The sequence below is a fragment of the Helicoverpa zea genome, chromosome 23 (assembly GCF_022581195.2).
Source record: "Helicoverpa zea isolate HzStark_Cry1AcR chromosome 23, ilHelZeax1.1, whole genome shotgun sequence".
NCBI classification, from domain to species: domain Eukaryota; kingdom Metazoa; phylum Arthropoda; class Insecta; order Lepidoptera; family Noctuidae; genus Helicoverpa; species Helicoverpa zea.
In genome coordinates, this window is record NC_061474.1 from 9865119 (window position 1) to 9883679 (window position 18561).

General features: G+C 37.6%; 1 protein-coding gene across 2 annotated transcripts in view; it reads left to right on the top strand.

The window, feature by feature from the left end:
- The first annotated feature begins 430 nt into the window (after nucleotides 1-430).
- LOC124641749 (cGMP-specific 3',5'-cyclic phosphodiesterase) overlaps nucleotides 431-18561 on the top strand; it is a 141153-nt gene continuing 123022 nt past the window's right edge. The window contains exon 1 of one of the 2 annotated variants that reach the window (XR_006985700.1): nucleotides 431-654. The gene's annotated coding sequence lies outside the window, so the exon portion shown is untranslated. Of the gene's footprint in view, nucleotides 656-18561 lie in introns of both variants that reach the window. The other variant, XM_047179919.1, reaches the window with a different exon arrangement.

Here is an 18561-nt window from a genome sequence, read left to right on the forward strand (position 1 = left end):
ATCATTAACTATTGAATAGAATAAATAATATTGCATCTTTATTTATTAACAATTAAATTAATTACGATCACGTTTGTTGCAGTCACGTTTTATTAGATTCTTAATACTACGCACTATTGTACGTGCGGTATCATATCTCTAATGCCAAGATTAGTGGATTATGGGAGTGAGATCATCAATCAAGCAATCATAGATAGCCGTGGCATGAGATGGCCTCTGAGCACTGTTTCATTCCTGTCGTCAGTTCTAGAAAGCAATTTAACATTAATATAATATCGGTTTTAAGCTGACCACCAAGGTCTTCAGCACTTATCTCATCTGTGTTATCTAGTCTATGCGCTGTGGTAGCGAGGCGCGTGTGCCTGGGCGGGCGGGGCGGGCGGCGCGCGGGGAGGGGGGCGGGCACTATTGGCCCGGCTCACCTCGGAGGCTTCAGTCTGGCGCGGGACGCGTAACGGAGCGCACGTCGCCCGTCCAAACATTCTCCTCGTCCAAACCGCGTGTTGAAAACAAAGATTGCTAAATTAAATTGCTAGTGGAAACCTATTTGGTGGGTAGTGTTTTGTTCCTTACTCAGTGACGTCATAATCGTGAGCTTAAGTTCGGAGGCGATTGTATCTGAATGTTCGAGGGCTAAACAGTATTTTCAGTGGAAGTAAGTAGTCGGATCGTAGATGTTATTATATGATTGGCAGTACTTATTGACTGTTGCTTTTAGGTAGAAGATTCCTTAGATGAGTAGTAAGTACAGGCAAGTGTGTTATGTCACCGACTTAATGCTGCTTACTTTATAAAGGTTATGAAGAATATTGAACCGTCTACGGGTATATTGATTTGTTTGTTATTACCTGGACCTGCATTGATGAGAAACACCTGAAACACGCTTAATTGAAAGGCTGAATGATTATTTCAAACTTGCTAACTACACAAAGAGACTAAGTAAAGACTAAAGCCACAATCCCTTTGACAAATATAAATAAAAGAGTGGCGTTTATTTTGAGCCCTCAGACACGGGTTACTGACGATAAAGACAAAGGGAATATTGAAGTTAAACCTGCCGGTAATAACAAACATAATGTAGGTAACAGTATACGTAAAGGCTGTACATTCGGTAATCACAATTTTCCTGTACCGAAGGTCAGTCATGATCCTAAAATTTTCTTTGTTACGGTACCCCAGTTTTCAGGCTTTATGTCGGTCATAACATGTTACATGATTTTTTTACCGTAAGCTACAAAAATGTGTGAAATGGGTATTTTCCCACACCTTTTAAAACCAATATGGCATCGAGATATGAAGCCCATTCAAAAAATTCAAATGGAGAACTTGAAAATTCATTCCGTTGATTAAATCAATTCGCAAGTTCCAAACTTGAATTTCCATACAATGAAGTTCTCACAGAGGGTTTTCAATTTCATCTGAATGTATTACTACAACAGGGATGTAATCAAAATTTTGATTGCGAAACATAATTGTTCATTCATCAAAACTTCCAAGGCTGTATCCTGTAAGATTTATTAATATCAAGACTTAAATCTTATAGGGTTAAAGGCCATAGCCCTTGAATGAATGATGACAAATTGTTGGTCCAACGTTTGCCAATTTTCACAATGAGAAACTTCTGTGGTTGACCCTTGTCACTGGGAGGTGACAGTCGTAAGATGACTGTATCCTTCCTCACCTATCATTCTTTAAGACACTAATATTGTTTTTGATAACATTATGATCTTCTACATTAAATTAAAGGCTTTATTTATTTCACTGATCAAAATATTTCGTGTCTTCAGAGAGTAATTTTGTTTCTCAAAGCTAACTCTTAGGTCTTACGAGATTGCTTTCTAGACTATTATTGGTCTAGTTGCAAAAATGCTCTGAACATCGTCTCGATATGTATTGTAGTTACATTTACAACTCGTGTGTAACTAAGTGGTCTCCTCTAAGGCTGCGTACACACTTGGTGTCCGAAAGTATGCGTTTACACACACACACACACACACATTTTGAATGCATTTAACACAAGTGCTCAAAAGAGACGAGGGTTTTTACACAAAGTTTGCTTTAAAAATAGAGCTTAATTGACCTAATATATTATAATTTTCAAACTTGGAAAAGCCTAAACTATGTCGATGAGTTTACAATAAACAAAAAAAAAACAGACTTACCTATGCCTATTCATAAAACCTTAACTTGTTTTTCAGGTTACCAAAATGTGAACATAATTCAATGATGATTTAATAAACCTCTATCAATAGCCACCAATTTTACCTTTTTGCAAGGCCCAAAAATATAAGAAAGCTTATTCTTACATCTCCTTTATACGCGGACTAGTTTTGAACTATCTTTTACTATACGCGTAACTACTTATTTAACGCCTATTCTGTCTACAGCTTAAGTTAACGTGTCGGTTAGATGTCCGAGCGTAAATACGCGCCGACCACAATGACCAATTTCCTTTAGTTGACTCATACTACTTGCGGTTATACTGACACGCTGTGTTTTTCTTAACAATTCATACTAGTAACCTTTTGTGTTTTATGACCTGGTTCAGTTTTGTGATTTGTTGAAATATTGTCACTCAAGTTGTCATCTGAATTCGTCAAACTGTTCTTTCATGTTTGTTTTTTACTTGCTACTATAAGACTACCTCAGAAGTAAGGGCACGAACAGGAAACAAAGATTCTTCGTTTAAACTTGAATATATTTAGTAACCAAAACAAATAACAATCCAGCCTTGAAAATTATCCAGCCAACCAATTTACGTCTTACACTTGAACAACTTGACGCAACCGCACAATTCAACGGTCCGAGCCAGAATGCCCCCACCTGATCTTATTCCGTTCAAATCAATTTCCGGTGTTGCCAGATGGCGAAAAGTAAAATCTCCTCAAATTGAAATGTTGCCATAATAAAAATTCTAAAGCATCAGAAATCGTAATTAAAAAGATAAAATAAACGTGAAAAACATTTCGAACCTTACACTCGTCCATCCTGACATTGTGTATGCCCTCATACACAACCCAGGTGGAACCTTACACTCGGCAAGTGGGTGGGAACATTTTGCTTACACAATAATCATTTCAATTGCATAATATTTTGTTATTTTTAGAAACATCTATGTATAGTATTTTACAGTGCATGCATGTTTGTTTTACAAGAATCGCATATTTTACAGGCTTCGTGTTTTGATTGTCGTATATAGTTTGTTGATTGCTATTATATTAGACTACCGTATTTCTAAACCTACAGTTAACATTAGTTATTTTTATACTTAATACAATTGACTATTTTGGCTATCCAGTTGTAAGTTTTGTACTAGGTAATTAGTGTAAGTATGATTTGGTGTTAACTAGATACAATTTGTCTAAAACCAAAACTATACATTTTAAATTTGAACATAAAAATATCTAAGAAAATTAGCCATGCAAAATCCAGACACGCGGTAACGCTGCGAGCCTGAATTTCCGAGAACAAGACTGGTAACCATCCTTCAATTATTATCAATCGAACCATGAGTATTTGTATTACCCGTCCATCCAATAACAATCCAAATCTATCAACTAACTAACCACCTTCCATTTGATTAAGTCAGTTGTAGATTAACCAATAACCATCCATGTAACAGGTCAAGTCACGACGTATCCGTTTGATGCCTCATGCTTGACCTGAAACAGAAAAATAAAACATATATGTAGGTATGTAGCCATCTCTCGAATAATTTACAACATAATTAAATAAAACATTAATAAATATCTTTTGAAACTTAGGTAATTGTTTATCAACTAGTCAATCAGAAGACATTGCATCATCGCCATCATCAGGCGCGTCATCCTCATCTACGTCTTCTATTTCCAATGACGCTACGTGAATCCACGGCTTCATCCTGTCTGAAGCAACAGTGGTCTTTTTCTTATTCCTCATTCCCTCAAAACCGGCAATAGGGGCTACCTTGTATCTATCGTTGCCCAGAATTTTAATAACTTTATACGGTCCCTCATAATTAGGCATGAGTTTTGTACTTTTACCGTTGTTGTGAAAAGCGACTTTAGTTATTTTAACCAGTTCCCCGTTTTTATATACACGTGCTGGTCGGCGTCCTTTATCGTAATATAGTTTCTGAGCTACTTGGCATTTATCTATCCTATCCTTGACTTCTACACGAATTGAATCTACATCCTCGTCTTCACGAGTATTAATTACTATTTCATTCATTGCCGAATTCTTTTCGCTATTCATTTTAGATCCGAACATAACCTCTGCAGGTGACCTACCAATTGTTTTTTGCATAGTATTGTTTAAGCCCCATTGTATTTTTCCTAATTTGTCATCCCAGTTTCTTTCATCATCTCTTAGGTTCTCTGCTGTCAAGGAATCGAGGATAGTTCTGTTATACCTCTCGACTTGTCCGTTTGACCTGGGGCTCGCAACTGCATTAAGAACATGCCTTATCCCCTGGTCTAGACAAAACCTCCTGAACGAATGAGAGGTAAAACAGGACCCTCGATCGCTGATAACACGGTCAGGGACTCTAAACGTATCAAAGATGTCTCTTAAAGCCTTAATAAGATTCTGGGTATTTGTGTTCCTCACTGGTTTAATAAATACAAACTTTGTAAAAGAGTCAACCACCGTCAGTATGTGTGTGTTGCCTCGTTTTGATTTGACAAAGGGTCCAAGATGGTCGACGTGTAGCGTATGAAAAGGAATCGCAACCTTTTCGATGGGATGTAATAATCCTTCTCGAGAGGTTTCATTTTTCTTTGCGAAAGCACAATCGATACACGCCGATACGTACTTTCTGATGAACCGTTTCATTTTGGCAAACCAATAGTTTCTTTTGATACGTTCGTAAGTTTTCTCAAAACCAACATGCCCTAGGTCGTCATGGTTCATCTTGCAAACTTGCCATCTTGCACCCTTCGGCACCACAAATCTAACAGAGTCCTTATTTCTATCCTTATAGCTTATTGTCCCGTATAACATAGTTTTCCTTAATATACTCTATCCCTTTAGGATCTAAGTCGCTTCCAACAATATCGCGAATTCGACAAAGCTCCGAGTCTCCTAGCTGCAGAGTAAGTAGCCAGTCGCCCTCACTTATGGCCATGACTGTGGGATACTGCTGACAATTTTGCGTGTCTATATCTCGTATAGGATTTCTCGATAATGCGTCAACGTGGTTCATCCTTGTACCTGCCCTGTATTCCACGACGCAATCATATTCCTGCATAGCGAGCCACCATCGGGCAATCCTAGGTATTAGGTCGCGTTTTCCAAACGTGGAACGTAAGGCGCTGCAGTCTGTAACGACCTTAAAGGTTTTGCCTAACAGGTATACTCTAAACTTTTTAAGGGAGCATATAACAGCTAGAGTTTCCAGTTCGTATGAGTGAAAGTTCTTTTCCTCAGGGGTCGTCTGTCGGCTATAATAGGCCACAGGATGAAAAGAACCTTCACTCCCTTTTGGGCGCTGTAAAAGGATCCCTCCTACACCCAGTTTACTCGCATCAGTATGCAGTTCAAACTCTGCAGAGGGGTCATATATTGTCAGCACGGGTCTACTGATTAGTTTTCGTTTTAAAACACTAAATGCTTCTTCTTGATCGGTGGACCAGTTCCACACAGTATCCCTTTTAAGCAGTTTAGTGAGAGGGTGTGCTAATTGTGCAAAGCCTTGGATGAACCTCCTAAAATAGCTCACCAGACCTAAGAATTGCCGCACACCGTGTATATTTTCCGGACGGGGAAAATCTGCAACACTTTGAATACGCATACCCTCAGCGCTAATTTCGTAGCCCAGATAGTTTATCCTGTTTTGAAGAAAACTGCATTTAGACAGATTCAATTTTAGATTAGCTTCCCGTAACAACTGTAATATATCTTCTAACCGTTTCATGCATTCCGACGGATCCTTTCCGTATATTAGCAAGTCATCTATATACACAGTAGCCTTCTCAAACCTAGCTGAACCTAGAACGTTATTCATCATTCGCTGGAATACTGCTGGCGCGTTTGCCAAGCCGAACGGCATACGATTGTACTCGTATTGTCCGTCCGGCGTGACAAACGCCGTCAGGTGTTTACTTTCTTCCGCGATGGGGACTTGATAATACCCAGACATAAGATCTAACGTAATGAACCACGCTTGTCCAGAAAGTCTGGCAATCTCATCATCGATGACAGGTATGGGGTATCTCTCCTTCACCGTGACCGAATTTAGTAATCGGTAATCGATGCATAGTCGAATATTGCCATCTTTCTTGCGGACAAGAATTATGGGACTCGCGTAATTGGAAGCAGATTCCCTAATGATTCCCGCCTGCAACATCTCATCTATCATGGCGCGTACCTTTTCACGTTCGAAGTGCGAAAGTCGATACGGTCTATAGACGACTGGACGTTGGCTGTTCAGTTCTATTTTCATTTCGGTGGTTGTTGTGCACCCCAGATCACCCAAAGTGGATGCAAAACATTCTTTGTGGCGACGTAACAATTCAAGCAGTTTTTCCTTGTCGCTTTCAGATATAGAATCGCCTATGTGAACGTCTTTCTCGTCGAAACCCTCGCCCACATTATTCTCAAAGAATTGACCTTCGATGGACTTTGCTACCTCCGTGAGCCTATAAACTGCCTCCACTCTTTCGGCTCGCGAAAAGACGAAATTTTCTAGCACCCGGCATGGTGTCGAACACGGCGTTAATGTGACAAAAAGGAGACTATCCTTGGCCTCGTAGACACCACCACATACCAAGTATTGATCATTTGGCTTACCTACTATCTTAGAGTCTAGTATTAAATTTCCTGTGAATTCCTTGTGCGTTAAAGCTCTAATACTGGCTGGACCGAATAGTACATTATGAGCCGCGGATCTGATTCTTATCTTGTCACCGTCTTCTATGACATCAAAAGTTGAAGTGTCATTACTATTACATAAGAAATTCAGCTTATGCGCATCTTTATACAACGCAATATGTGGTTGCTCTGAATAAGTTTGCCCAACAAGTATTGGTTTTTCTAAAAACACGTCGTCTACTACTCTAAATACGACATCGGCCTCAATATCGTCAACACTTATCTTAAACTTAGCAGAACCCAAGGAATATATCAATTTATTACCAAAACCAGTCAGTGGGATTGGAATATTATCATGTTGTAGCCCAAGCTTTGAAAATGTAGTTTTCCGTATTAAACTAGCCTCGCTACCTAGATCAACGAAGGCTTCAACGATATCATCCCCAATTTTAACTGATTTTATGAATTTATTGTTCGGATTTGAGTTCTTTATACGCATTGTCTTTGTTATAGTGTCAGACTTACTATTCCCCATTTCAGATTTAGAGCGACATGTTTCAGCCTTGTGTCCAATTCTGTTACACGTTGAGCATTTCACTAAAGGCTTCGTACATTTAGAGAAAGGGTGTCCTTTCTCCTTACAGTTGTAACAATACACATTTGGATTGCTCTTGCTATTGGGCCTGAAACTTTGTCGGTCATCAGAGGAGGCACCCACCTTATCCCTGTTAAAAAATGGATGTGTCGGGAGTTCTTTGTTGTTACTTAGTAGGAATTTTAATAATTGATCCGGCTCATCGCATCTCAACGCCAACGCGCTAGATCTCATAGTTTTATCACTTATGCCATGGATGATGCAGTCTACCGCGCGCCTACCCGTTATGTCACATTGATTAAGGAGGGCCAATTTCTCGTAATAATAATTCTCGACTAACTCATTGGGACGACTTTTGCGCTTCAACATATCCTCAAGGAGTTGTCCGTAATTTTGCTCACAGGGAAAAGCACTCATTAACTTTATCTGCCATTCCTTCCAGGTAAACAAAATCGAGTTAAGACTCTCGTACCATGTTTTTGCAAGTCCCGAGAGTTTCTGCATCGCAAAATGCACTGTAGTTCTTCCATCCCAGCCGTAAACCTCTGCACACTCGTTAACCTTTTTTAACCACGTGTCCATACGTTGGTTTTTCTGAGATGGATTAAATTCTGGAAGTATATTTTTATCGAAGCCTTTACTGATTGAGGGTAAGCATTGATTTGACGGCTGCGATGGAATGACATCTCTAATATTCTTAAATAATTTCACGACATCGTTAGTAGTAAAAGTGGGAGTACATGACCTTTTAGTGCGATGCTCGACGCTGGCTCGGCTGCGACTCCTTGACCTCATCTCATGCTCGCCACGGTCCACGCTGCGGCGCTCGCTGCGGCGCTCGCTGTGGCGCTCGCTGCGGCGCTCGCTGTGGCGCTCGCTGCGGCGCTCGCTGTGGCGCTCGCTGCGGCGCTCGCTAAGATGCTCGCTGTGCTTCCTGCGCTGTTCGGCGTCTCGTTCTTGTTGCAAGGCCAACTCCAAGAGCCGAACCTTCTCCTGCTCCCGCCTGAGCGCCAACTCGCGGTCCCGTACTCCGCGACTGCGACTGCGGCTGCGCTCGCGGCTGTGGCTACCCCGTGTGAGTGAACGACTGCTTCGAGGGGTCTCTAGCCTGCCATGGCCATTTCCAGTCTCCATTTTCTGAAACTCGTCGAACAAAATTGTAGATTTTAGTAATAGAACTAAACCTTAAGATATCTCGTAAACGGTAAGTCTGACGACAAAAATAACACGTTTTTTCACCCCTTTTATATACCCCTGCAATATATTATTTTTTTTTATGTTGTTGTTTTTTTTTTTTTTTTTTTTTTGTCAATCATTAATATACCCTGTATACGGGTTAGATGCAAAAATAATATAAATGAATCCGCAAGGTTTAAATAACTATGTGGTACATGCAAAGTAGTTGTCCGCATGGGCTGATTTTTCGATCATCAGCTAACTTCCGTCTAAGGAATAAATATGGCGGTTTGACATATTTTCTATACAAAAGCTGTCAAACACACTCAGATAAGAGCCATCCGGCGATCGAAAAATCGGCCCTAAGTAAAATACATGTATTAAAAATTGTGGAATAGGCAGGTACAACTATGTATGTACCTCTTGAATAATATTTTTAACAGTTAGGTTAGCGTGATTATTGCAAAACAGATTATTAAATATAAAAGTAAAAATAGATGTAGGCGTGTACTTACGTTTTCTCTATCCCACTTCTGAGATATAAGACTACCTCAGAAGTAAGGGCACGAACAGGAAACAAAGATTCTTCGTTTAAACTTGAATATATTTAGTAACCAAAACAAATAACAATCCAGCCTTGAAAATTATCCAGCCAACCAATTTACGTCTTACACTTGAACAACTTGACGCAACCGCACAATTCAACGGTCCGAGCCAGAATGCCCCCACCTGATCTTATTCCGTTCAAATCAATTTCCGGTGTTGCCAGATGGCGAAAAGTAAAATCTCCTCAAATTGAAATGTTGCCATAATAAAAATTCTAAAGCATCAGAAATCGTAATTAAAAAGATAAAATAAACGTGAAAAACATTTCGAACCTTACACTACATTAGTCTCGTCCTAAATAATAGGATTAGAACTTCATTAAGTTTCAATAATTCTTCCTCATCCTATCTATATTATCTTACGACCTACAGATTTAACCACCTAACTAGCTCTAGTGTCAGAGATTTCTCAAATCGTTAACGACAAACGGGATAGTCATTGTGAAAGTTTCATATAATATATGTATGCAGGTGTTTCATCTAGAAATACTATAAGCATTTTGTTATCATAACATTTGCCTATCCGCAGATTCCCTTTGTCCTTTAATATTAATCAGACACCAGAATGTCTAATCTCGCAGGACTAAATAAACCAATAACCAGCCCAAGGGAAATATTCCCGCCATGGGATTTCCTATTTCGTGGGTGTAATGCCATAACATTCAGTTGTCACGTACACATAACGGATATTATCTGCTAACTATAATAATGTTTGTCCTGGTGTGAAAACCGACATGTATGGAATATAGACACCAGATTATGTCATCCATATACAATATTGTATACTTCTCGCTTGTATGCTTCTAGAAAGAGTTACCGCGGCCCTGGTAGATAAAGAACTTAGGAAGGAACATGGTGGGTTTAAGTGAGTAAGAGTCTCCCACGCCCCAACGCTAAGGCTGGAAGCAGTGCTCGACTGGCGGTCAGAGCTGACCGTCGCGTCGGCGTCGGTCGACGTAGCTATATCTGTGCAAGTCTATGAACGCGCACGCTGACGGTACGCGGGTGATTTGGTATGTGATTCGGTCTTCTGAACGTACGGTTGCACTGACCGTCGACCGAGCAATGTTGCGACCGAGAAATGCCTCAACAGGAGGAGTAATTTGATCATTTCACACCAAAAAAAAGCCTAGCCCTATCTGATACTGAAAGAATTTACGAACCGCCGACGTACTTCTAAAGATTTAGTTGTACGTACAAACAAATGCTTCAGCTTAAAATATTAGTAAAGATGGTAAATAATATTGTCTGGTACAGAAGCAACAATCCATCATTCATCCTTAATGAAACTTAGTACAATAGCTTGGGAAAACCGCAATATTTTGACGCTATCAACAAGGATGCCATAAGATGATTAGCAGTACTGTATTTGGTTTTCATAACATGCGATATTGTATGCAAATGTGTCTTTTGTTTTCGTAGATATTAATTTTGAACCCGTTTTGGCATGGTTGGTTTGAATAATATAAGTGTTAGATGTGGTTAGAACTATCGTTGTTAATTTTGTTTAGGTGTTTTGATCGGAACGTAAACATTGTTAAAACGTTTTATGTTCTTCAACAAAAATAATGAAAATTATATTCTTGCATTAGAAGTCTTTGTTTGGGTTTTTGTTGAACTCATTTTAAATAACAGACAGACTATATGGTCTGCCCGTGACCATGGATGCTGTAAAGGATCCGAAACGTCGGGATTAAATAATATTAATATAACGCGATAAAATCCGTAAAAGTAGTTTTATTTAAATGTCTAATATTCGCGTAAGTGTCAGAAATCAATATGAACTCATTTTGTCAACGTCTTTTGGTATTTTTCTAATCTTCTTGAGTTCCTCTTCTCTTTCATTTTGGAAGTCGATTAACAATTGAGCGAACATTGCATTAATACAGTGTAAAGATTGATATGATAATTTGATGCCAATATTTTTCGTAACCCTATGTATGTTACTTCATTCATTTTTCCCTAAAGCATGTCCTTAAATGACACATGTACAACATTCAAATACATACCTACAAAAATCCATTGTTTTTATTTTCCGTCGACAACGGAAAGTGTGTGAATTGAGTCAACATTATTACCTATTATACAGGGTGGCCCATCCATAGGCGTCGAAAAGAAAAATTTAGAAGCTCTATGCTATGGGGTATCCGAATCACCCCCATGTATGTTCTGCGATTTTTTGTAGTTTAGGAGCCAGAATTGTTTTTAATTTTTTTCCGTAATTTTCATTTCAACATTGTTTTTTATATTTTACCTTTTTTCCTAACGTTTACAGATGATTTTTTTTTTTGTAATTAATCATCATGATAATAGCTAACACCTGAAAAAGGCAGTTTGGCTAAACATTCTAGAACTTACATAAAATTTTATCTGAAGTTCAAAATTACTGGTGGAGTTAATTATAAGGGGTTTCTAAGCAGGTTTCTAATTTTGAACTTCAGATAAAATTTTATTGAAATTCTAGAATGTTTAGCCAAACTGCTTTGTTTCAGGTGTTAGCTTCTATCATGATGATTAATTACACAAAAAAAACCTCTGTAAATCGGATACCCCATAGCATAGAGCTTCTAAATTTTTCTTTTGGACGCCTATGGATGGGCCACCCTGTATAAACGTACCTATGAACGGAAGAGTGTATTTGCGTTGCCGATTATTCTGCATAAGACCCACTTCTTAAAACTGTGCACCTAGCTTTTGACGTTCTTAAAAACCTGTAATAGGTCTACAATCTACATGAAATAAAAACCTATGACTTTAATTATTGCTCCTAAGAAATAAGCTTATTAGGCATTTACCAATGTATTCTACAAACAAATTCATTCAAAAATCTTACCTAAAGCATAAATTGTCAAGCAATCTGATTGGTTAAATCAACTAGAGTAGGTACCTACATTCTTGCGTCAGGTCAGGAATTTCAAACGTTCCCAAATATGTTGAGAATTCAGCTATGTATAAGGACAAAGCGTCTGTTGTCTGTCCGTCACAAATAAATCTTGATTATCACAACATTACAGTGTTAGCCTACCCGCGCACACTGCAAATCTTTAGTCGGCCGACAATTTGTTTGAGCTCATAAATCAGTATGAAGATGAATGATAGGACGCACTTTACAAAGATCAGGTGTTTAGCCGACATCAGACCGACTGAAAACATTTTTATTTACAACCATAGGATCAACTGTCAGTCGATTTTTTAATCTTACGTGTGTACGTAGACTACTGTGTAGACAAACAAAGAGCTATCATAAAATAAGGACAAATAACTCGATCCCCGTTCATTTATTAGACGAACACAACTGAAATAAGTTGATAAACTCTGTAACAGGAAAATTCCCATTGAGTCATTTCCTCATTCAAAATATTATGTACAAAACGAAATTATTAAGTAAACGCTTGATAAAATAAATTAGACTATACAGATATTAGACTAGTAGGTAGTTCCCCGCGGTTTCTCTCTCGTTCCGAACACACTATTTCGGGCACCCGGATAAAAAGAACATTACATCCTTCATCCTTTCTCAGAGTGCCTGCATATTATAATATGCAGTGCCAATTAAATCGGTTCAATGGTTTAGGTGTGAATGTCGGAGAAACGGACATACATTTTTTTCGTGGAATATTGTAGATTTGGTAAATGAGATAGACAGGTCAAGTACTTGATTTAGAAGTCATTCGAAGATACGGCACGTATTAATGGGAGTTAGGGAGTTCCTGTAGTTATCTGAAGTTTTAACCACAGGTAGTTTCGGCGTTGTTTTTACCCGACTGCCAAGAAAGGTTATATTTATTATTATTTCAGCTTTTTCAGTTTTAATAAATGATTTGACTAAGTTACATAAAAGCGTACTTATATATTTTGTGATAAAAGTAACAGTACAGTCATTAATTAATTTATTATCAACGTAAAATGCGAACAATTGTTATAAACTTTGAACTTTTAAGGATAAAGACTAAACAATGAGATGTTCGTCACAGCACAATGACGTTATTGGTAATTGGATAGATAATATCGCTGAATTTTGTAATTTCAGTTACTACCTATTACCGCTCTGCATTTGATAATAACAAAAATATATTGGTATACATAATATACTTGGTGGGTTTTCATGTTCTATTTCTTTTTCCCTTGTTATCATGCTGTAGGAAGACAATTCAAGGTTCTAAATGAAGGCAAAATCAGATCAGATTTTTAGCCGGTAAGAGTCCGGCACACCCCTCTACCGACTCTAGGTGGATGATAGTCCATGAGGAATTTACCCCTGAAAAAAAAAAACAATGTCGTCACCTTTTTTAATGTGGGGAAATCACCTTTGTTCCTTCTCTAAAGTCCTTTGTGTACCAGGTTCGCAGTTAGCAAATCATTATTTACCTCTTTGAAACAGCTAGTCACCCATTTGGTGACTGACCGCATCAAAGGCAACAATTTCCTTCCACCAGCGGAGTGATTGAGTTTGTCCTCGTTGCTCTCTATTTTAGGTGGTTCAAACTGACCACTGAAACTGACGATCACAGGCGCTGTAGTTATTATCGTAAAGTACTTTTGAACCTTTGGTTTGTAATATTTAGAAGTCACCAAACAGTTATTTCGGGCCAATTAACTCTGCATCTATGAAGTGAGCCATTTGACTCCTTGCGTATTTGTTCATAGGTCTTTTTGAGAAGCTTTGCTTGTCCGAAGTTGGTTACTATTTCTTCGAAAAAATCTCAAAAAATATAAACAAAACACAACTGCGCTACGAGGCGTCAAATGGCTAACTTCCACGGTCCAAAGTTATTTACCGCGAACTGTGCACTACACGTATTACCAAAAGTACCTACTGCGGTAACTAACCAACAAGAAAAAACAATAAAAAAACAATTTTTCCTTACAGAAAAATTGTTTTTTTTTTTATTGTAATTCAAGGTACGAGGAAAAGGTTGCGTAACGTTTGAGTAAGTTTTAAGTTTTTTCCTTCCAGTGATTTACACTATATAGCGGTTCGCCAAACTTTTTCGAAGTTTTATTGCTATAAAAGTGAATTGTGATGTCTGCGGTTTTTCTTGACTTGCTCTATTTTGGGTCAAATAAACATTTGAACTGAAATAAGTGCGTCAGTTTGAGCGTCATACTTATTACTTACCCGTGGTTTTACATGCTTTACAGGGGAACTACCCATTACCGATAAAAATTAAGTATCCTAAATCCTTTCTCAAATACTAGATACACTATCTATGTATCAGATGTCTGTCGTTATCCAGTAAGTAGTTCCTGATATGAGGGCTTTCAAGAATATACCTAGATGATTAATTTGCTTGATAGCTCTCTAAGTACAGTCGTTTAGCTGAAAATTGATCAATTTACAACAATGATCTCTCCTTCGTCTCAAAGACAGAATTAAGTAAGATATTTGTCAATAAAGTGCCGCATTTTAAATGTTATCGCGATTCTGTGATCTTTATTATTCAGAGTTGATATCTCCTGAGACTGATAAACAATAGCTGATAAAATTGATAGATCCTGATGGTTATTGTTGAGCGATCTTTTTGAGTTTAGAGATGAAGTCATAATTCGCTAGCATCTTAAACTCCTTACAAAATACTAAGACCTAGTCTTAATGCTTTGGTTAAGGAACAATAAGGCTAGAAAGACGAATCCTTTTTTATCTTCTCAAACACCATTTCAAAATAGTCAATAGTCTTTTTTGTCATAATTTACGTCCTGCTAATAGATTACGTGTCATCTTGCCCTTAAGTTTTATTTCATCTTATCTCACGAGTAACATTCGTTCCATCTATTTCTTCATCTTTCAAAAAACTAACTACTGCTACAGTACCAATTTCTCTATCAACGTTTTTACTTACATTAAGCCTAGTGAAGTCTAGTCTAGAATCTGATATATCGTCAGCTACTACTGTAATCGGATTGGAGCGTCTGTACCAGATATATGCAGATGCAATCAGACCTGACAAGATTTGTCGTATGGTTATCAGACAATGTCTGCCTGTGATATTGGCATTTTCGGAAATGTCGAGGCTGTTGGGAATATGAAGTGTGAAGGTTGAATATTATTTGCAACGTATGTAAGTAGATGGGAGATGGGATAGTGGCAATACGATATTTTCAAAAAGAACAAGTTTGTCAAATAATGAATTAAGTTATTTTCAATTCTTATAATAGTATTATTAAATGGATTAAGATTTTCTGAAGCATTGTAATTTTCATATAAATATCTCTAATCCACTACAAGAAAGTAGAATTGTAATTTTATTTGGTTACTTTATGTAATAGTGTAAGTTGTATTTCAACAGCTCGTACTAAAATAAGTGGACGAAGTCATGAGCAAAGCCATGTATCAGTATAATTTGCAGAGCTACCCAATAACTTATTCCTGCCCATTGACTCCTAAACCAGGGATTTATTTATTTATTTATTTATTTAGTAAGGTACACCAACGACATTTTTACAAATAGCTTAAATTTTTATAAACATTTATCCTCCATACAGTGCAAAAACGTCACTTAAAGGTGTACACACCATTCGTATGGAAAGTAACAATCATAAATACATTAGATTAAATTGCATTACATTGAATCATCATATTACATTATTGAAATTGAAATTACATTGAAGAATAAAAATGTTAATAAAATTCTTATAACAATAAATTGAAAAAAAAAAGAAAAACACAAACAAAGACAAAATCAGAATATTTACAATTGGCAGATAAAAAAAAATAATAATAAAAGATTGAGTCGTTAAATTAAATCAAGCAAAAAAAAAAAAACACACACACACAGAATTACAATAGTTACTAGGTAGCCAATCACAGGTCATCAATGACAATTGCCTTGGCTTTGAAGCTTGATAAGCTGTCAGAATATATATCTAAGCTACTGTCACACGCGCAAGCTTTATTATACGTAGTCATCATCCTATTAAGAGGTGCATGTTGGCCCAGATTAGTGCGACTCGGTTTAGAAACAAATGTCCTACTTGTTTTTTTAGACCTAACGTGCCACTGACGGGGAACTTCTAGGGTTAATTTATTGAGTAGCTCTGGAGTTGAAGTCACACCGTTTGCGATTTTGTATAGGGTGCAGAGGTCTATAAGTGTCCTACGCTGTTGCAGCGGAGTAATCTTAAAGTGGCGAAGGCGATGCTCATAATTAGCTCTATAAGGGCAGCGGTGGTCCTTGTACCTCAAATATTTTGTAAATTTGCGTTGTACGCGCTCAATGCGGGTTTGGTGTGTTCCGTAAACTGGATTCCAAACTGCAGATGCGTATTCTACTTGTGACCTTACGTAGGAGTTATAGAGCATCTTTAACGCAAAGGTCCCCTTAAACTCTTTGCCTATTCTACTAATAAATCCCACCATTTTCATAGCTTTCTTGGTCACTGTATTAATGTGTGTGTTAAATGACAAATCGCTGCTAATAACTACGCCTAGATCCCGAATGTTCGTGACTTGCTCCAGTTTTGTTCCATTTAGGGAGTAAAATGACCGTATGGGATGCTTTTTCCTCGTGAATGTAATGTGGTAGCATTTTTCACCATTGAGAGACATTCTATTGGTAATGCTCCAAATTAGCAGAGAGTCCAAATCAGATTGAAGAAGTGCAACGTCGTCTTCGTTATTTATTTCACGGTAAATTTTTAGATCGTCTGCGAATAGGGAACATTGGCTATGTTTAATGCAATGGACCACGTCATCCACGAATATAACAAATAGAATAGGCCCAATATGGGAGCCTTGAGGCACACCGGATGTAGCGATATATTCTTGAGATTGGTAACCATTTACCACCACTCTTTGTATTCTCCGACTCAGGTAACTTCTGAACCATTCTAGCATTTGACCATGTACCCCATGTCTTTCTAATTTGCGCAGTAGGATTTGATGATCCACTTTGTCAAAGGCGCTGCTAAAATCAGGGATCGGCAGATAGATAAGATTCTGATAAACTCTTATATATTCCTTCCCGCATTTTCAGAACAATCTCTATAGAATCAGTTCCAATATATTGTCACTCCATTTTAGTTAATATGATAATTTTAAGTACTGTTTTATTTTATGTACTTTACTTATTCGAACCTCTTCAAAGGTGTGGGTGTGAATGATAAAGGCTGACAGAAACAAAATGATCCGGCACGATTACCAATGAAATCATGGTATGATAATTTATCACATAATGGGCGTGGAATCTTACTAGAGCAAAGACATAATATAAAGTTCATCACATTTAAATTGAAAACAGTCACTAGACCTACAAATAAAATTTTGGGCAGAGATGAGAACAGAAGTCAGAACTTCATAATTGCCAGTGGGATTTTGACCTTAACAAGGCTTTCAATAAACATGACCTCTATCACAGTCTTGTTAACTCATCATGATAATCCCAATAAAGCTTATCCTAGCTTCCCTGATTAAGATAATTCACGTCCGTGTCGGCTCATAATTCATGTATTTTCTTATCCAGCTGATGGCGGAAGCATGTTTCCACAATAATCTCAAAGATTGTGTCATTCAAGTAAGCTATCTAATTTTTCCATTGATAACATACGACAATTTGATATGGAGGTGTAAAAATTATCGAGATTTGAATTAGAGGAAGATTTTTTTGACGATGATAGTGCAGTGCTAGCTAAAAACTGAAAGTACCTATTGAAGCTTTTCAGAATTTTGATAGCCACCATAGAAAGGCTGTGTTATCAATATTTATCGGTCATCATTCTAAATCAGGTTTGTTATAATTGATTATTATGGCTTCTGTCTGGCAGGATTATATTCAATACATACGCTGAGTATAATGGAGGAGCTATTGTTATATCGTGTAATTATTCTTGACAACAAAATTTAAATAACAGCAAATAATATAATATACCTATTACCTAACCAATCATATGTAAATTAACATGCAGTTAAGTGGCAAAATCAAAACATTGGAAGGCTCTATGTCAAAAGTAAAGAGTGTATCCATTAAGCCAATCGACACGCATCTCTCATCGGGCATAAATTTTAACCAGAAATAATCCACAAACCAATGCACAATTGAACACAATCAAAGATAAAAGATCAGTAACTTCAAAGAGGTCGGTCCCTAAATCGACGCCTCAGAGTGAAAACCTCGTAAGTGCAAGAGATAACTTTTCAGGATAAGGATTGGTATTCGATATTTTTTACGATTATCTTCCAAGAAATGCAATAAAAAAATATTGAGAAAAAATGCATTTCCGAGGTTTTCATTCTAAGACGACGAAATGCAGGTTGGTATTGACGGTAGACAAGCAAGCAATGGAAGTCGGAAAGGTCGCCTTTTCCGACTCTCGGTGGACGCAAATTTATCGAAAACTCCACAACTTCTATATTGCATCAGATTTCTTTGAGAAAGTTTATGTAAGTTCATTGGTATTTTC